Raw genomic sequence first — 22,001 nt, 5'->3', positions numbered from 1 at the left:
GGCCAGAGCAGCTGCTGCCTAACACCATCGGCCCCCGCACACAGAGGTCAGCGAGCGCATGGGGGCCGACAGTGTCCGTCAGCAGCCACAGCCTGCCGGCCCTTCGACTGGCATACTCTGGGGCTCCATAACCCGCTGTAAGTACTGGGCCAGCCCTCCAGCAGCAAGCAGAGTAGGGGAAGGGGGAGGCGCGTGATGCAGACCTACTCCATCCCATCTGTTTTTGCTTGCAGTGCCATAGGTTCACCACCACGGGAGTAGACTAAAAGGTGAATCAATGCAACTGAACTGGGCTAGATATAGACCATATTGTGAATCCCTATCTGACCCATTTAGCTTAAAATGTAAATAGTAGTGGCTCCTCAACATTAAGGCTGTTTTTTCCCATCCCACATACAATTGCCAGGGATTTAACTTAGGACATCCTATAGGAAGCTTGTGCTCCACCATTGAGTTATAACCCTTCTCCCTTTGACTCTGGACCTGCATTTGCATTCCCACTGACTATCTTTCTAAGAACTTTCCATTCAGGTGAGCTGTATCAGAACTTGGCTGAATAGTTATCTAATTAAGCAATGTGTGAAAAGTTAACAGCCAGGAGGTTGGAAAGAGTTCATGCCTTGCTTTTGCTACTCAAGGCAGAACATCAAGTTCATATGGGAGATTGCCTGTTTTACAGCTCCTTCTGTCATCTGACTAATTATAAATCCTGCTTCAGACAAATCCATGGGAAAATCCTGAGTGTTGGGGAGATATATACTTCATATTGAGTAAGGAAGGTAGTAAACTTGCTATTTGTCAGATAAAGAGATGAATACTCAACATTGGAGGGCCATGGCTTGTGAAATTTGGACTCGGAGTCATATGGGATACATCCTTATGTCAGAAACCAGGCATCTCTTATGTAACCTGATTCCAATATTGAAACAAGGGTTTAGGGTCTTGATGGTTTTGCAGGAAGATCTTTAATTGTTTAACACTGGTGAAAAGGCAGTGCCTGCCTTTGTGTTTGTATATCTGTATGCTGCCTCCCTTTGTGTTTTGTATATCTGTATGTTGATTTTTTGACTAGACTTCATAAGAGGCATGGTAATATATCTTGATGCTCCAAAAATTTAATCCCATATTCCATCTAGCTTGAGAACCACCGGTTCCCATCTAATATGCTTCAGCCAAATTCTTATACATCTGTATGTGGATCTCACACAAAATTATTGAAGAATGGGCTAGGTAATCAAGAGGCAGGAACTACTATCAATCTGAGAGGAACTATGAGCTGAAAGAGGTAATTGGCCATCAAGTCCAATTTCCTACTTGTGGCAAGAATCCAAACTAAAACTTTCCCAGCAGATGGCTATCCGAATTCTGAATATACCAATGAAGTCCATCTCCTTCCATAAATAATTTTTCTCCTCGCCAAGTGCTCTTTCCATTAGAAAGTTGTTATTAACATGCAATTGGAATCTATCTTCCTGTAACACAACTTCCTGAGATAACACAGGTTTTGACCTCTTTATGACACATCTCAGGTATCTGAAAAGTGTTAACAACTCTCCCTTCAGTTGTCTTTTTTCACTGCTCAGCAAATTCAGTTCTTTCGTTCTTTCTTAATTTTCATTCCCCTTACAACTACTTTAGTTTGTCTGAATACTTCTTCTTCTCTAATTTTTCCAAACCATATTATATGACAATCATATCCCAAATGGAGGAACATCAATAACTGCTTTATAGAATAAACAATTATTCTATATAGATTATTAGCTCAAAGTTTTTTTTCAGTCATATACAAAATGAGACTTAACTGATCCTTTAAAAAAATACCAAGAAGGATCAAACCTCAGACATTCAGCATAAAACACATGCACTGAGGGTAAGACCAAAAAATATCTGCAATTGTTTTGTGGAAACATCATCTTCTTTTCACTTATTTAGCTTCATTACCCTCAGTACCCTGTATCCACTGACAGCTTCCATTTGCTGTGATAGAAATAGATTAAAGCATTAGGCAATTCCACCATGTTATTCAGTTGTCTATATGTACTGATAGAATAAAAAAATGGTTTTATTTATTATTAAACTTCTATGTCACTCATCTTGCCCAGGTGACTCTAGGTAGCTTACAGTCATATAATTAAAATACAATTTAAAATCTTAAAACAATAAATAAAACCAGTACATTTAAAATTCAAAGATGAGAGGTAGAGAGCAAAGTGCACATGGGAAGGAGGTGGGGTCTGTTCTAATCCATTAACCACCTTCATTCCATTGGGGTCCTGGGCCAGCTGGCAGAACCAGGTCCTCAAGCCCTTTCAGAAGACCAGAAGGGTGGGGACAGATCACATTTTGGAGGGGGGCAGGATGTTCTAGAGGGCGGGCACCAGGGCAAAAAAGGCTCTTCTCCTAGACCCCATTAGCCAAACTTCTTTGGCTACGGGGTCCACAGCATGGCCTTTGCTAGCACAGGTGGGGTGGACTAGTCCCATTGAGATAAGTTCCTCAGATACCATGGCTCCATGCCATGAAGGCCTTTAAAGGTGATAATCATCACCATGAATTAGACTGGAAGCAAACTGGCCACCAGTGCAGCTCATGGAGTAACAGTGTAATAGGGACCATCATAGAGGCCCCAAGAACTGCCCGCGTAGCTGTGTTCTTCGTCAGCTGAAGCTTCTAGAGACTCTTCAGGAGTAGTCCCATGTAGATCATGTTGTAGTAGTCCAACTGTGAAATGATCGGAGCTTGAGTAACTGAGGGATTTGAGGGATTCTCAGCCCAGGACTCAAAATATTTTTATGGTTACATTCATTTGTGATTTTTGTAATTTCTATTTTATGGTATCCTACATAAATAAAAATAATGAAGACATACATACACTTTATAGAATGATGTATACTTACAGTGCACTCTTACATATGATTTTATGACTAATAGACCCATTTTCCTTTCCACGAAGAGAAACAGACTCAAAGGGGGAATCAAGTCCCATGTCCATGTCAGCCTCTACATGTGGTTGTTTCCAAGGCTTGGAAATTCCCACTTTGATAGTCAACTAAATGGAGTACAATGTATATTTGTGTCTGGTGTGAAAGGCTGGTATAGAGAAAACTGGACAGGAGCAGGAACAAAGTGAACTTTGGTTCCTTTAATTATAAGAAAAATTATTCTCTTTCCAAACTTTTCCATTGTTGATCTATAAAATGGTGATGAACTAGGCTTTCTGAAATGCTATGTTCCAATGAGATTTCAGATTGCTCTAAGCATAATTCAGTTACCTCTTGTAAGATTCCAGTAGGCTTTTAGTTCTGATCATATTTTCATGATCAGAACTATTTCTGTATGTACAGTATATTGCAAATAGACAAAAATAAATTAGCAGAGTGTTTCTTTGAGCAAGTTTCTCAATACAAGTTAAAAGTCTATCAGGTGCTCTAAATTTTTGCTGTAGGCAGGGAAGTTATTGGAAATCCACCTTTCCTCCATAAATGTAGTTGTGTTATGATTGGCTGAATCACTACTCCAAGATAGCATTTGTTCCTAAAATCTGAGCATTTTAAAGGATCATTTCCCAAAGAAACTAGAGCTAGGGAGAGTTCTCAGAACAGCTACTATGCACCAGCCCTAGCACTGGAATCAAAAGATTAAAGGCTGTTGACATGCAAGGAAAATAGATGTATTTTAACTACGTCTAACTACAGTGTTAGCAACATCTGAACCAATTATTAGTGCAGCACTAATCAAAGAAGTTACAGAAATATTTTTCACCCAAAATCCACCTGTCCACTACTTTCAGTTTTTAAACACATTATCACAGTTGTCATAATATAATTATAATAAATATTTGAAATTTTAATTAAGATCTATTTCATCCTATTTGGGACTAGATACTTTTTCCTCCTATTGACTATTAGTTGAAAAATACCCTTTACTGATTGTAGGATACTAATTTTTATAATTTTTTACAATTCTTTTTTAAAAAACTAACAGTATTTTCTTGCTACTCATATTAATTAAAATGTCTGCATTAATGCTATCTACCATTCCTCAATTAATTTTAAGCATTATATGGATGGTAGTATATGTAGCCAGATAAAAGACATGCAATTTCAAAATACATCTGGGCTACGTTACATTTTACATGCTGTTTTGAATAACAAAGTCCAAAGTTAGGCAAGAAAGGGAGGAAAGAGATATTTGTTAAGAATTCTATAATAATCTTCTTGTTATGAAATTTTATTTAAATTAATAAAACATTTTTATACATCTGTTTCATTGTTTATAGAGTCTTCATGAGCTTTCTTGAATCTAGATGCCCTCCTGATGTATTTGAATTTAGTTTTCAGGAATAATGCAGTTGGTCCAGCACATCAATAGGGCATAATGTTAGGAGAAAACTGATCTGCAAAGTTGCTTGAGAAATTTGATGTTTTGGAAATTCCAGTGAGGAAAATAGAGGTTTAGATGCCTCTGACGCATTCAGAGACAATGCCAAAGCTCCTTTTGCTCCTTGCACAATAGAGTTTTTCTTTCTTACTCCAGATAGAATGATGTATCCAGGAACTGATCCATGTAGCTCTCGGACTGTCACTTTTTGCAAATAAATTATGAAAATGGAGATTTCTTTGATCAGCTTGCGAGTTGAGTTAGAGGGGGGTGAGGAGCTTCATCAAATTCACAGTTGAGACTTAGCCAAAACTATGGACATTAGATAGAACTGACCTTCCTTATTTCTAAATCACCTTTTGGATTTAGCCTTTTCTACAGTTAAAGAAAGACCATTGAAACAGACTGTTTTTTCGAGGTCTTGACAACAATTATTTTAATGCAAGTCTAATTCTCTATTAGCAGAATTATCCAAAGCATGTAGTGGATGGAATATATACAACTGCAGTGGAAACCTACTGACCCATTCTTGATCTAATATTTTAAAATTATCTTATTTTCAGCACAAAACTGCTTAATCAAGATTGCTTACACTAGCGTAGAAAGAAACATGGCAATTATCAAAAAGACCTGCTTAATTGCTATGTTTCTACACTGCGATACAACAAGATGCCTGACTCCAGAAAAAACAACAATCATATGGTTTTGGTTATGTCCTAATCATGCCTTGCTATCATTAAGGAAAAAATAAGAAACACATGAGGAGATCAAGAGATATTTTTCATGCATGACTTAAATTACATTCTGAATAAATTCACTTTGTGATTCATATAGAAATCCTGCATGTAATATAAATTCAGTTCCTCTTCTGTGGGAGCCATGAAGCCAATGGATCATATATGATCAAATTGTGGGGAAGGAGGAGGAGAAGAGGACCAGGAAGTGATTTTCTGCCACTTGGATGACACAGTTTTACTTTATAGTAGCATGAGCTTTTATTGGCAATTCCAAATTGCTTCTGCCTAGTCTTTTCTCCATCTTATTTACATAAAGTAGTTGCATCCCATCAAAGCCCAGGAGATTCTCCTAAGAATTCCTATTCAGTCATAGGCCGTTTTCATCCATTTCAGAAAAGTAGGAAAACACACTGATTTTACTTGAATATGCAGGAATTAATCTTATCTTCAAGAGCCCAGGAAAAAAACCATCTAAGTTTCTTTTTTTTTAGCTTATTTGAATGGCAAAGTCCTAAACACCCAACTCTGAAGGATTCAGTGGATGCCCTATGCGGTCTTAAGACCGTAAAGGGCATCCTTTGGATGTTTTTGACTGACTGGTTGCCCCAAACTTCAAACTTCACCTATTAAATACTATCCCCTTTGAAATAAATTATAAACAAATAATCACTAAAAGCATGACTTTGGCTTTCGTTTCATTTGCCTGCTTCTGATTCAAGTCTCAAATTCTTTGCAGGTTAGCCAAAGATTACCAGTCTAAATTAATTACAGAACATATTTTTTTCTTGTAACCACTGAGTTTTCCAAATCTCCTTCAGTAATCTTTGAAGAACTGTTTGTGGTTTGATAGAATTCTTTACTGGCCAAGTGTGATTGGATACACAAGGAATTTGTCTTCGGTGCATAAGTTCTCAGTGTACATAAAAGCTATAAGTGATAAATCATAATCCTAATCAAGATTAGGATTGATGCCGGAGGTTTATAGAATCTTTGTTAATATAGTTCTAACTTTTATCATTGGTTTATACTTTATCATTTTAATTGTGCTTTGATGACTTTTCTATTGGCTTATTTTTGTCTATCTTGTTGTTAGTTGTTTGGAGCACTTTTTTAAATCTGGAAAGTAGGATATTCACCGAACAAGTACACTTTAAAAATAGTTTATCAGGTTACACTCAGTTATGTCTAGCTTCTTAAAGAGGAGTTAATGGGAACTGCTAAAAAAATCTCTTCCTTTTCTTTAAATATGTGATCCTGGTACAAACTCCTCTGAGTTCAATTTAAGAAAAAAATAAGGTAAGTAGTGTAATTTATATATTGCAACTAAATAGTGCATTTTATGAAAGCAGCACTTCTAGCTCAGAATAAAAGTAGAACAAGTATCTTCATTTCAGTTTTAAATAAAAATAACTGTAAACCATTAAAAAGAGGGATTAAAAATGAATCAATATCTTAGCAGCTTTTTGCAACAGAGAATATAATAATTAAGGGTAGATGAAATACAAAAAATAAGGTACAGTCAGGATCTGCATCTTCAATCATTTATATTTCCTACACGTTCTTGTGAAAGGCAGCTAAGATAATTAGTTAGTACTACTGAGATCACTTTCAACACCCTCATAAGCCTTCTAGAGTCCACTTATAAAATCAAGTCCATCAGAGGACACTTTACCCAGAGTTCCCTCCTTAGTGTCAGTTAATAATCAATAAAGTGAAAAGTAAAGATAATGATAATTTCATCACTTTTTGATTAGTTCAATTTCAGCTTCAGGGATTGTAAAAAAAAAGAAGCTTCAGGGATTGTAAAAAAAAGAAGCAGGTCACACTGTATTCCCCCAGATTAATAGACTACGATTTAATGTAGTTATTACTTTTCCCATTTCTAGGTAAAAGTAGGATTTCAATCCCAGTTGGGCTATGTGGATAGTGGGGAAATTAAGGTTGAGATTTTTTTAAACATCATAGGAAAAGCTGCTCCCTCAAAATTTGCCATTCCTATTCTTATTCCACATGAGTGCTAATTTTCATATGGTCACTAGCAAACAGCGGATAATCTATTACCAAAACATGAGATAGGTAGAAACCATAACTATGCCCCGAAAGATTGGCTTTTAATCCATTACTGTGCAAGCACAGGAAAAATGAATACAATATCAAACGTTATGTTAAATAAATCTTGCATTTGGTTCATTGCAATGCTGGATTTTTTTAGTGATGGCTTCTTTAGCTTTCCTGCAGTAAACCAATCAGCTTGTTTAAAGTTTTGTGTCTTTAGAAATCTATTCTTGCAGGTTTTTTGCCTTGCCAGCTGAGAGAACTTGATACCCAATTGAACAAATAAGTAGTCTGAAAAACGTTTAGCCTACCCTATGTAATGAAATTTTTGTCTGAGAAAAAAAAGATGGAGATTTGCAAAACACTGCAGAATGAGAACCAATGGACATCTACTAAATGGATAATCAGTTCCTTCTTAAACCAGTTAGAAAGAAAATCAAAGACATCCAGACTGACCTGCCTTAACTTTCTTGCTAATAAAAAGGGGCCAAGGGCTTCTGGTTCCGGTTCGCGGCGGTCGAGCGAAGAGAGTTGTCCCTTTGCCGATCGAGTTAACCCTGCTGGTAGACCCCTTAGAGGGTCAAAAAGATGCTCTGGAGGAGTGTCTACCATTGAGGAGGCTTCTCGGACATTTGGAGAGGAGCGGCAGTGGCTTCCTCTGTGCACCGAGTATCTCCTTTGGGCAGACAGGGTAAAGATCGGCCAGTAAAATGGCCAATCATTTAGCTGCGCCAACCGTAAGCCATAAGATCATCTAAGCAAGCAGACCCACCGTGGAAGATTCGGTGAGACTTTTTTTTTTTACCTCTATTTTCTTTGTTTTCCTGTGAAAAGCTTTTTTTTCTTTTTGGAACTACTTCCCTTTTTGAAGCGGCATTTTAAATGGGGGAAGAGAAGCTTAAGAAAAAGATGAAATCTATTTCTGTTTTAATGGCTGATTTTTTCTTTGGATACTTGGGAGCCCCAAGAAAATTTTTTAGAGAGATTTAAGATCCTAAGTATTTTAGTATTGTTTTCTTTTATTTTTTATGGCATTCTAAAAGACTGATTATTTGATTAACTTTGATTATTCATCGGGGGATATTTTCTGTTGAAACTAGGTATTGTTCTTGCTATTTTTTTTCTCTTGGAATTTGTACAAAGGAAAAAGACTAAGAAACTTGGGAGGAGATGGATGTTGATTGATTGCCTTTAAATATAGTCTTCCCCCCCCCAAAAAAAAGTAAAGGCCTTCAAATATGATAAAAATGGAAGAAACCCATCCAGATTCGATTTATAAATATATTTTGAACAAAATTTTAGAAAACACGGATGTCACAAGTTCCGACTAATGAAGCACTTCAAAGAACTTTCAGGCATGTTTCCTAAAGTCTTTATTTGCAGAGCTACAAATTATGCCGGTCACCATTGGACTAATTGATGCCAGAATCTGAACTTCCGGTCGCTGGCATAAAGCTTTCCTTGCTCAACCCCTCCCTTCTCATGCAGTCACAGGTCACATTATCTAATTAGTGAGAAGGTCAAACGTTTACTTCCTCTTTCTTTCCCAGGCTTTTTTCCCCCGCCCAGTCTAAGCTAAGTATTAACCCAATAAATGCCAGACAGTTTTGCATATTGTCAAAGCAAGAATATACAGTATTTGCAGCATTGACATCCGGCCCCCCTTACAAGAAGGACAGATCCTGTAAGGAAACAAAAGCATATGTTAAGGGTTATCTTTCGGTTTGCTGGGGTGTTTCACATGAAACTTTTCGATCAATCTGTCAGCGTTCACTTCACTAGATTTCACCCAGGTGGCTTCAGACAATGGGTATCCCTTCCATTGTACCAAGTACTGTAATTTCCCTCTAAAGATTCTGGAGTCAAGAATACGTTTCACTTCATAGTGGGTCTGCCCTGCCACTACGAGGGGTCCAGGTGCCTTCTTTGGAGGAGGTCTCAAAGTGGAGCCCTGATAAGGCTTCAACAAACTACAATGGAAAACTGGGTGAATTTTCCCTAACAGTTTAGGGAGTTTTAGTTGTACTGTGACTGGGTTGATGACCTTTACTATGGGGAAAGGCCCCAAGAATTTTGGTCCCAATTTCTTGCTGGGCAATTTGAGGCGTAGATATTTAGTTGACAGATAGACCTTTTCCCCAACTTGGAATGTTCTTTGGGGAGCCCTCTTTTTATCAGCCTGCTTTTTATAGGTTTCAAAAGTCTTTTTTAAAGCAGTTTTTGTGTTTTTCCAAACTTCTTCCCATCCTCTCACCCATTGATCAAGTGTCTGTGAAGTGGAGGGCAACTGAGGATATTCAGGTATTGGGTTGAATTCTTTCCCTGTGGCTACTTTGAAAGGCATGTAGCCGGTGCTGCTGTGCACGGAATTATTGTATGCCACCTCCGCAAAAGGAAGGAGATCAGTCCAGTTCGTCTGTTGGTAGGAAACGTAGCACCTAAGATATTGCTCCACCATTTTGTTAGCGGCTTCAGCGGCCCCATTGGTGGCTGGATGAAAAGCAGATGATAACCCTTGAGATGATCCAATCAATGTAAGGAAATTTCTCCAAAACTTCGCTGTGAATTGCACCCCCCTGTCTGAGATTATTCACTTAGGGGCGCCATGCAGCCGGTAGATATGTTTCAGGAACAATTTGGCCAGGCGTTGGGCGGATGGGAGTCCTTTGCAGGCGATGAAATGAGCTTGTTTCGAGAACAGGTCTATCACAGTCCAAATGACAGTATTTCCCTTACTTTCAGGTAGTTCCACTATAAAGTCCATAGCTATTTCTTCCCAGGGTTGAGAAGGGTCTGCCACGGGTTGCAGTAACCCAGGAGTTTTCCCCGGGATTCTTTTCATTGTAGCACATACTGTACAACTTTTTACATAGTTTTCCACATCCTTTTTCAGCCCCGGCCACCAGAATTGCCGGCGGGTGAGGTGTAGGGTTTTCAAATATCCGAAGTGTCCAGCCTGCTTTACATCGTGGTTGTGGTTGAGAGCATTTAGACGGAGCGCTTCTGGCAAATATAACTTCCCCCCTTTGTAAGCCAAGCCATCCCTGCATGTTAGGGACGCTTGATTATCTTTGAACCATTGGTCAGTGAGGAGCTCTCGTTTTATTTTCTTCACTCCAGGGTCATCCGGATTGGGGACCCTGCGAGGTGTAAGTTGAGTGACAGTTTGTGGATTGGGAATAATTGCCTCATTAACCTGCTCTTGCTCACTTTTGTACTGGGGTAATCGGGATAGCGCATCAGCTAGAAAGTTCTTTCCTCCTGGTATGTACTTTAGAGTGAAGTTGAAGCGGTTAAAGTACTGTGCCCACCGTACTTGCTTTGGTGACAATTTGCGAGGAGTTTTCAGTGCCTCTAGGTTCTTGTGATCAGTCCATACCTCAAATGGCACCTTGCTCCCTTCTAGATAGTGTCGCCAGTTCAATAGCGCCCACCTAATTGCGAAGGCCTCTTTCTCCCAGATTGCCCATCTTCGCTCGCTCTCAGTGAATTTCTTAGAGGTGTAGGCACAGGGTTGCAGGATCCCATTTTTGTTCTTTTGAAGTAACACTGCTCCAACCGCCACATCGCTGGCGTCGGCTTGAATCACAAAGGGTTCTCCTGGGCAGGGGTGCTTTAGAACCGGTTCAGCGGCAAATAGTCTCTTTAAATTCTCAAAAGCTGTTTGACAGCTCATTGTCCATGCTAGTGGTTGGCCCGGTCGTGGCTTCCCTCCTCCTTTGCCTGTTTTGAGTAGTTCTGTAAGAGGAAGGGCAATCTCGGCAAAAGAAGGGATGAATTGACGATAAAAGTTGGCAAAACCCAGAAAGCTTTGGAGCTGTTTGCGAGTCCTTGGGGGTTGCCATTCGATTATAGTTTTTACCTTGGCCGGATCCATTTCAATACCCTCATTGGAAATTCGGTAGCCAAGATAGTCTAATTGGGTTCGGTGAAATTCACATTTTGACAATTTGACATAAAGCTTGGCATTCAATAGTTTCTTTAACACTTCTCTCACTAGTTTTATGTGATCATTCATGTTTGTGCTGTATATCAGGATATCATCAAGATACACCAAAACCCCTTTGTACAAGTGATCATGTAGAACCTCATTAATCAACTGCATAAATACGGCTGGGGCCCCCTGTAGTCCAAATGGCATGACTTTGAACTGATAGCTCCCCATTGGACAGTTGAAGGCAGTTTTCCACTCGTCTCCCTCTTTTATTCTCACCCGGTAGTATGCCTCTCTTAGGTCTAACTTAGTGAAGACACTCCCCTTAGCCAGGTGGGTCAATAAATCCTTTAGGAGGGGGAGGGGGTATTTATTTTCCACACTTACAGCATTGAGTCCCTTGTAGTCTACGCAGAGACGAAGAGACCCATCTTTTTTCTCTTTGAACAACACAGGGGCTCCCACGGAAGATTTGGCCCGTTCAATAAACCCCCTCGCTAGGTTCTTGTTCACATATCGCTGCATCTCCTCCATTTCGAGGGGGGACATAGCATACATCCTCGGACGTGGGAGTTTGGCTCCGGGCACCAGTTCGATGGAGCAGTCATTGGGTCTGTGAGGGGGTAGGGCATCACATTCTTTTTCACTGAACACCTCCGCCAGGTCCAAGTATTCTTTGGGGATGACTGGTTCACCTGGGGTCAGTGAGACGGCCATGTGCGCTCGCTCATTGGGTGGCCTAAGATGCCCGGTAACATCTGTTGAATCAATGGGGGGATCAGGCCCTATAGGTAGTCTCACAATTCTCATTCCTTTCTCCCACCAGATAAATGGCTTCCATTTGTCCAACCAGGCTAGTCCCAGGATCACTGCCTCGGTCATCTTTGGAGCCACCAGGAAACGAATAAACTCCCAGTGTGCACCTATTTCTAGGCGTAAAGGCTCAGTTAATTGTGTAATAAGAGTCCCTCCCATCAGGGAGCCATCGGCTTGCTCAAATCTCATCGGTTTGGAAAGCTGTTTTGCCCTTATGCCCATTTTCATGGCAAACGCCAGACTAATAATGCAGCGGGTATATCCCGAATCAATTAGTACGTTTAAGTCTATTTGTGCCCCAGACGTAGGGATTATGAGTTTGGCGGACAGTGAAAAAGGCAGGATTTGTTGACTCACCATTGGGTCGTTTTCTCCTTCATCGTCGCTATCAAAGAAGGGAAGAGCAGGGGCAGGTCCACCTGGAGTCTTGGCATTCTCCTGTGTGTGGGGTGTAACCTGGGCGACTGGTTCTTGCGTGAGTCGATTAGATTTTTCTCTTGGTAGCCGCTGAGCAGGTTTCTTTTGCATCGCCGGTCCTGGCTTGCTCTGCAGTCGAGGGTAGGGGACTGGACAGGTGGCCGCTCGGTGTCCTCCTTGTCCACACCGGAAACACTCGAAGGAAGGGCATGCAGGTGGCCTGGGTCTCTCAGCCCTTGCAGTGGTTGAAGGCTTTCGTGGGGGTGATTGCTGTTCAGGTAGCTCTGGTTGCTGTTCGGGTTCCTGTGGGGGAGGCTTTTTATAGCGAGAGAGCTTAACATCCAGCTTCACGGCCGTCTGGTACCACTCCTGCAGCCGATCAGGTACTTCTCGATAGATGCAAGCCTGGGAGAGGTGATCATCTAATCCCTCGATGAAGTGATGGATGAGGGACTGCTCAGGCCACCCCTCTATTCGACCTGCCATCTTGCGGAACTCTCGCACGTACTCTAGGGCAGGCCTCCCTGCTTGTTTTATCTTGTGAATTTGTCCTGCTGCTTTGAGGCCGATGGATGGGTCTTCAAATCGTTCTCTCAGTCCTAAGAGAAAGAGATGGGGATCCTCCAATTCGAGGGCTTGCTCGCTATATAGATTGTTCAGCCATTCAGATGCTTCTCCCTCCAGGTTGGCCCCAATGATGTCAACCATGGCCCCTGGTTCCGGATAGAGATAGGCCCAGCGATTTAGATGAGAACGCACTTGGTTGAGGAAAAAAAATCAGCTTCTCTGGGTCCCCATCAAACGTTGCATTGAAGGGTGGTGCAAACACAGGCTGCTGTGGCCCCCACTGGGGCTGGTTCCATGGCTGCTGGCCAGCGGGGTTGGATGGTACCCCCTGCTGCTGTAGGCCTCCCAATGGTGGCTGCGCAAGTGGGGGTTGTAGTGGTCTTCTCTGTTGTTGGACTGCAGGGGGTGGTGGTGCCCTCTGCTGCTGCTGATCATCCATCTGCTGGGGAAACCCATCTACCCATTGCTGCAGATGCCTCAGACTGGAACTCACCCTCTCTTCAGGGTTGGGGTCTCTGGCTGGCAAAGGCAGGGTCTGACAGGCTTCCTGCTGGGCTCCCCATCGCTCTTGTGGCCACCCCAGTTGCTGTAGGCCCCAACCTGGCTGCAGATTTATGCCCAGGGGTTGCACGTTTGGGGGCTGTGGCCAACCTCCTTGCTGTGGCTGCTCTCCCCCCAGCTGCTGATTTCCTGGCTTCTGTACCACCCCAAGACATTGCAAGGCCTCTATTGGCTGTGGTAAGTTCAGAGGACATGGATCAGCCACTTGCTGGGGAACCCAATTTCCCCTTTGTTGCAGAGGATTCAAACTGGGATTCTCTCTCTTAGGGATGAAGGTTTCACTTTGTAGGGACTGTTTTTTGTTTCTCATTTCTAAGTTTTGAAATCTTTCCAATGACTCACCCATAACTGTTATCTGTCCATTCTGCTTTTGAAGTCTTCGCTCTCAGCTGGGAAATCTGCCAAATTTCTCTCTCCCCCGACTTGCTGGCTGTCGCTTTCCCCCCCCGGGGAAACTGCTGCAGCTACGGGGCTGGTTTCAGGCAATTTTTTTTTTCTCCATAATGAGATCTCCCCCGAGGCTGCTGTTGATAAATCGGGACGTAGATCGTTTGAAAAGAGGGCGGATTCTGGCATGATGTCACAAGTTCCGACTAATGAAGCACTTCAAAGAACTTTCAGGCATGTTTCCTAAAGTCTTTATTTGCAGAGCTACAAATTATGCCGGTCACCATTGGACTAATTGATGCCAGAATCTGAACTTCCGGTCGCTGGCATCAAGCTTTCCTTGCTCAACCCCTCCCTTCTCATGCAGTCACAGGTCACATTATCCAATTAGTGAGAAGGTCAAACGTTTACTTCCTCTTTCTTTCCCGGGCTTTTTTCCCCCGCCCAGTCTAAGCTAAGTATTAACCCAATAAATGCCAGACAGTTTTGCATATTGTCAAAGCAAGAATATACAGTATTTGCAGCATTGACAACGGAAATGATAATTGCCTGCAAAAAAGAAGATTTCTTTATATCGACAAAGCCAAGCACAAGGTTTAAGTGAAACTGTAGTTTATATTCAAGAGGCTTGCTCTCAGTCCACTGAGATGGAAGAAGCAAATGTACAGTCGGATTATCAATTGATACTGGGAAAAAGCCTTGATATAAATGGACAGATGATTTATAATAAGGAAATGGAGGAGTTCACCTCAAAAGGACAAGCTGATTTGCAGACACCATTTGACTCCCTGATAGAGGAAAAACTATTGGAAGAAGAGCAAAATTTGATTAAAGAAGACTATATTTAAAAAATTATTTCAACTAAAGTTTATGCAATTTTTAAAAAGATGGGAAATGACGTTGTGGCATGAGCTTTTCAGAATGACTATAACTTTTATATTATCCCAATAAAATGGATAATGGGAGAACTCCTGTTGCTGTGTACAGTGTGGCAGGAGACAATGGGAGAGCTATTTGCGGATCTAGAGACTTGACTATGGAAATCTATTTGGAATAAAAAGAAACCCAGAATAAGATATAAAGATTAAATCTGAGATGATAATTATGGATGGTAAAGGTTTTATAGTGAAGCGGACTGTCTTGGATTTGGTTTTTGCTATGGGAAGCTATTATGAAATGATTTAGAACTTAATATTGAAGTATAGTAAGAATATGTGTTTTTTTCTTTATTTGTGTATGTTTGTTTCTTCTTTTTTGTATTTTCCTTTTGGAATGAGATGGAATTAATAATTGGAGAATTATTGAAAAAGAATAGAAACATAGCTGAGAAATGTAAGAACTTAGTTTCGGAGCTAATGTGTTTAAATAAGAGGAATTTGGGGTTCCTGAATAGTAAAATAAATAGGTTAGTTTAAATTTAAATATCTGAAAAATTAATGAAGTTTAAAACAGGATTTTTGGGATAGATAAGGAGCTTTTGCAAATGTTTATTGATTAATGAAATTCATATTTAGCGATATATTTAATGAAAATCTGTGTCAGAAATGTATTAATGAGACTATAAAAATGACTATAAGACTGACTTCCAGAGCCTGGGGCAGGAACTTAGCAGAATAGGCTGTAGGCTTATTTCTTCAGAGGTCTTACCAGTGTATAAGGACCAAAGTGAAAAGGCCAGCATATAGCACAATTCAATATGTGCTAAAGGAGTGGAGTAAAGGGGAAGGCTTTGGATATATTAGTCACGATGTCAGCAGCTGGTCCAATGAAGAAATGTACAAAAGAGATGGTTTGCATCCATCAAAGAAAGGGACTGAGTTACTTGGCTATAAATTCACAGATTTTCTGGAGGAATATTTAAACTAAACAATGGGGACAGTGAGCTAACTGATGCAGAACATCCCTGTCCTTGGCAATCTAAAAATTATAGGGCTATCAGTGCATATAACATAGATGTGTGTGTGGACAAGAACATCAACCTTGCTGTCAAGCAAAATCAAGCTCTTAATAGCGAGTGCCACACAAAGTGCACTAACCAAATAGATGGTAAGACATTAGGGGAACTCAGGCACCGCACAGGTTATGTAGGAAATAAACACATGGTCGGTCATAAAGGACTCAAATGTCTATACACAAATGCACAGAGTATGAACAGCAAACAGGGTGAACTAGAAATTCAGGTTAATGAGGGCAGATATGATATTGTTGCCATAACGGAAACATGGTGGGACGAAACCCACAAATGGAACACACAGCTAGAGAGATTTAAATTATTTAAAAGAAAGAGACCAAATAAAAGAGGAGGTGGAGTTGCTCTCTGTATAAGAAATAACTACATCTCAGAAACAGAGCACAACAATGATGAAAACTGTCCTGAATGCATATGGGTCAATATAAAAGGGGGGGGGGAAATGACATTGCCATAGGTGTATACTATAGGCCACTCAACCAAACACAGGAAATAGATGAACTTTTTGATGTAGGAAGCACATCACAATAGTAATGGGGGACTTTAATTATCCTGACATCAACTGGGAGACAAACTCTGCACCAAGTGGAAGATCAAACAGATTCCTGACAAACCTAGCAGACAACCTTGTCTCCCAAAAAGTAGAGAAGGGAACTAGGGCATTAGCCATTTTGGACCTAATTCTCACTAACAGAGATGAAATGATAGAAGGTGTTGAAGCCATAGGAACCTTGGGAGGAAGTGATCATGCAATATTGGAATTCAACATTATGGAAGCACAAGCAATAGAACACAGTCAAACTAGAGTCTTGGACTTCAAGAGAGCTAATTTCAATAAACCTAGAGAGGGTTTGGGAAGGATTCCATGGATGAGAATCCTCCAGGGGAAAATAACTCAAGATGCTTGGGAAATTTTGATAAGTGAGATAATAAAGGCCCAGTCTAGCACAATACCAACAAAGAGGAAAAATAACGGTTCTCAAAAGAAACCAGCATGGCTGCATAAAGAACTCTCTGATCAATTAAAAGATAAAAAGGACAAGTATGGAAAATGGAAAGAGGGACACGTAACTAAGTCAGAATATCAGCAAATAGCACGAGCCTGCAAAGACTAAGTGAGGAAAGCTAAGGCTCAAAATGAACTAAGGCTTGCAACCAAAGTCAAAAATAACAAAAAAAAAAACACTTCTTTCAACATGTAAAAAACAAGAAAAAAGTGAAGGAAATGATTGGTCCACTAGTGGGTGAAAGTGGCAAGAAGGTGACAAGCAACAGGGAGAAAGCAGAACTGCTTAACTCGTTTTTCGCATCTGTCTTTATACAAAGGGAAAAAACAGACCAACCTATCAAAAATAGTCCCATAAAAAATAAAATAGAAATACAAGTTAAGATAGACAAGAAAATGGTAAGTGAACACCTGTCCAGCCTAGATGAATTCAGATCATCAGGACCAGATGGATTACACCCCAAGGTTCTTAAGGAACTGGCAGATGTGATCTCAGAACCACTGAACTATATTTTTCAGAGATCCTGGAGCACCGGGGAATTACCAGAGGACTGGAAAAGAGCTGATATAGTTCCCATCTTCAAAAAAGGGGGAAAAAAAGAACCCAGGAAATTACAGACCTATCAGCCTGACCTCAATACCTGGGAAGATTCTGGAAAAGATAATCAAACAACGAATCAGCGAACACCTACAGGCAAACAAAGTCATTACTAAAAGCCAACACGGGTTTGTCAAAAACAGATCATGCCAGACAAATCTTATAGCATTCTTTGACCAAGTGACAAAATTAGTGGATCAGAGGAATGCTGTGGATATAATTTACTTGGACTTCAGTAAGGCACTTGATAAAGTAGATCACAACGTACTACTTATAAGATAGAAAAATGTGGGTTAGACAGCATCACCACCAGATGGATCCATAGCTGGCTGACCGGCTGTACTCAGCATGTGGTCCTCAATGGAACTGCATCTACATGGAGGGAAGTGTGTAGTGGGGTGCCCCAGGGTTGGGCCCAGTGCTCAACATTTTTATCAACGATTTGGATGAGGGAATAGATGGGGAACTCATCAAATTTGCAGACGATACTAAGCTGGCAGGAATAGCCAACACTCCAGAAGACAGGCTTAGGATACAGGAGGATCTGGACAGACTTGAACACTGGGCGCTATCTAACAAAATGAAATTCAATGGTGAAAAAAGTAAGGTTCTACATTTAGTCAAGAAAAACCAAATGTAAGGTATAGTATAAGGGGTACCTTGCTCAATAGTAGTAACTGTGAGAGGGATCTCAGAGTCCTAGTGGACAATCATTTAAATATGAGCTGTAACTGCCAAAAAAGCCAACACAGTGCTAGGCTGCATTAACAGAGGGATAGAATCAAGTTCACGTGAAGTATTAATACCACTTTACAATGCCTTGGTAAGGCCACACTTGGAATACTGCATCCAGTTTTGGTCACCACGATGTAAAAAAGATGTTGAGACTCTAGAAAGAGTACAGAGAAGAGCAACAAAGATGATTAGGGGACTGGAGGCTAAAACATATAAAGAACAGTTGCTGGAATTGGGTATGTCTAGTTTAACAAAGAGAAGGACGAGAGGGGACATGATAGCAGTGTTCCAATATCTCAGGGGCTGCCACAAAGAAGAGGGAGTCAAGCTATTTTTCAAAGCGCCTGAAGGCAGGACAAGGAGCAACGGGTGGAAACTAACCAAAGAGAGAAACAACCTAGAACTAAGGAGAAACTTCTTGACTGTTAGAACAGTTAACCAGTGGAACAACCTGCCTCCAGAAGCAGTGAATGCACCAACACTGGAAGTTTTTAAGAAGAAACTGGACAGCCATTTGTCCAAAATGGTATAGGGTTTCCTGTCTGAGCAAGGGGTTGGACTAGATGAACTCCAAGGTCCCTTCCAACTTTATCATCATCATTATTATTATTATAAACAGAGAATGTTCGTTTTGATTTAAGCATTTAATTTACATATAGTAATATATGAATGAATGAATTGGTTATAGGATTGTATTAATTTGATTATTATATTGTTATTGAGCGGCTGAAAGTTTCTATTGATTAAGGAAACCTATATTTAGATATATTAATGAATGAATTTATTTGAATCTATTTGATTATAATATTCTACATAGATAGAGAGGGAAATTTTAAGAAATATTGTCTGAATTGTATATTTATAATCTTATTGTTTCTTTTGTAATTGACCACCATATCTCCACGCTGGCTCTTAAGTTCTGTTGGTGTAAAATGGAAAACTAATAAAAATTGTTTATAAAAAAAGGGGGGGGGATACACAGATATCCATTTTTCAAAATTCTACAACTTTTTTTCTTGTAATAAATCTAACCATCTAACCATCAAGATTTTTGAAAATCTATCCATATATATATATGGCTGTTTGCAGCATTTTATATAATTAGGAGGCTGAGTTATACTCCTAATCCCTCAACTATTGCCCACCCTTGCATAAAGACATGGTTTGTTTAACTATGGCTTACTCAATAAACCAGAGTTAGTTTGATTCATTCAACACAATAAGCCAAATCCAAAGAGCTCACAGTACAACTGAGCAGTTGTATAAATCCCATACAGATGTTTGAGAAAGTTATGGTTAATTTCATTGTAGTCTCCATTTATTTCCAAATATATCTATATAGAAACAGGTAGTGTCAGTTTTTAAGATGTTTCTGCTTATCATTTCAACCTCATTTCACTGAGTCAGACCCAATTCTCTTCTGCATGCAAGTACACTTGTCTTCTCAAAAAAAAAAAAAAAAAAGCAATATTCAAACACTCCATAAATAGCACAGGGAATACTATTATCATTTAAGGGAGCTCTGCCATCATTTAAGGGAACTCTGCTATTTCTTTGATAGAAGTTATCAATTCTGCAGTTGAGATATGTAACAAAACAAAGAGAAACAAATATATGCAGCAGTGAAGGATAAGAAACCTGAATAGGAGCTTTTCAATCAGGGAAGACATGTTATATGCTTTAGGAAATAACATGTTCAGTAACAAGTTGATATGCAGCTTTCCAGTAAAAAGCCTGCTTTTTAAAAGGTTGACAAGCTAGCTCTTACTTAACTGTTCAATATTCCTGTGAAGAGTCTCATTTTCCTACTAATATGAGTGTAATCTCAAATGATTCAATTATTCCATAGTAATTATTTTTTTAAAAACGCCATAACAATCTCAATTATTGTTTGACAAAATAAAATATGACTTGCAATACTTGTCATAATACATGCATCTGTGTTTTAAATACCATAAAGCTATTTAGGCGGATGTGAGTATTATTAGATCGGTAGGGCTGACTACATACTATTTATTTTCACTGGCAAATGGACAACATTCTTCAAACAAGTCCAGGAATGGGTGAGATGCAGCATCAGGAAAAGAAAAAGGGGATTTGAGAACCACTCCTCTGGCCTCTGACAAAACTGCAAGTTATTTCATCTGCTCTTCACATCCTCTAGCCTAAATTGACACTCCACCATAGTGTTTTGGTGGCAAGCATACTTCTGCATGTAGATCTCTGATTGTTGTATCCAGCTGAGAGTGAAATGCAGCTGAAGATCTAATAGGGAAAAGAGGAAGAAGTATGTGAAATATAGGGCAAGACTACAGTGCAGAATTTGGATTATATGTCATAATTTGTGTATATACATTTGTGTAAACACATAAATAAATAATAAGCCAAAACCAAATGACCCATTTAATGTGGTATATATCACATCCCCCAAATATTTTGATATTTAAAGACATAATCATGAATGGACTATAGCCACTCAGCAGATATATAATCTATTGAAGGTTGTGCTGTAATAATCTGGTTAATAAGATTACGGGAGTACAGGAATGCAGGCAAATTAAAAAAAAATTGTTTAGTCAATTAAATAGGTTTGTGTTATACTTGAAACAACTTTTTGTGAATCTAAATCAACAAAGTAAGCTGAAGCAGGACATGGCAGGAAGAAGCTAATTAATATGACAGAATATAACACAAGGTTACTAGTTTCTAGAACACCTGAATACTTGTTAATGCAAATGTAGAGGATTATTTTTATGCCTGTTCATTCATTCCTGTAAATATCCTTCACCATTAAAAACAGAAGTAAGCAATATCTATCAATTTCCTTTGTAAAATCAAATTCTACTCTGAGAAATATATCCATTGATGTAATCATGGGCAGAATAGCATCTGCCAGCTGAACAAGTGTTCCTTTTCATTAAATCTGCTGTTGAGATTTGGGCATTATAAGAGATGGAGAAAAGAGACATCCCACTGCAGTAATGTTGGATATAGACATCAGGAAATCTTAATTAAACTGCAGGGAGGGTAAGTTTGTAAATACAAACATCATCCAAGAGAGGAAGATACCAAATGATATCCAAGCTCATCTGTATCTCCAGAATCACTGTTTGGGAACTACTACTGTGTGACACATTAATCAGAACAGCTACCCAGACAAAGCAAAGCAGCATCTTCCTTGGACACCAACACAGAAAGGCTTAGCTGAAGTTAAGTTAAAGGAAAAGGAAGAAAAACTAAGAATACAATCCTATGCATGTCTTGTCAAAACCAATGACCCTTATTCTGAAGTGTATGGCTATAGAATACACATGAGTGTAAGTAATTTCCATTAAAATAAGGAAACTTCTTTTTTAATTCCTAGCTAGAAAATCTTTTGGGGAAATAATGATGTTCCTGCTTTCTTAGGCTTGTTAACTCATACATTCCAGTCTTACTTATATGTGTATGTGGGGGGTGGGTGGGTGAGCAACCAGCAAAAATGAATCCCAGAAAGAGATTCTGCAAACTTTCTGTGTCCTACATATGTACTGAGAAAACATTAAATGTATTCATTTCTAACATTTCCAATGTATGACAATATTTCCATAAATATAAATTTCAATTTATTACCAGTCATGCTGATAATACCACTCTGAACTTATTTCTGGAGACACGCTATGTATTTATGTATGCATGTTCACACACATGTATATACACACATAAAAGAGAAGGGCAGTTAAAGTCTCCATTTCTGGAAGGAGAACAGATTGTGCATAAATGAAATGAATAGGGTTCGCACTATTGTTATGAACCTCAAATTATGAAGTCAAGTAAATTAACAGGGAAGAATTAAAAAG

The 22,001-nt window shown here is 39.6% G+C and overlaps 1 long non-coding RNA gene across 1 annotated transcript in view; it reads right to left on the bottom strand.

Moving 5' to 3' along the window:
• Positions 1 to 22,001, bottom strand: part of LOC120303744 — a 128,391-nt gene that overhangs the window by 55,340 nt on the left and 51,050 nt on the right. The window lies entirely within an intron of this gene.

The sequence above is a fragment of the Crotalus tigris genome, unplaced genomic scaffold (genome assembly GCF_016545835.1).
Source record: "Crotalus tigris isolate CLP2741 ecotype Arizona unplaced genomic scaffold, ASM1654583v1 scf7180000024506.1728113, whole genome shotgun sequence".
NCBI classification, from domain to species: domain Eukaryota; kingdom Metazoa; phylum Chordata; class Lepidosauria; order Squamata; family Viperidae; genus Crotalus; species Crotalus tigris.
This window is presented reverse-complemented; position numbering and strand designations above follow the sequence as displayed.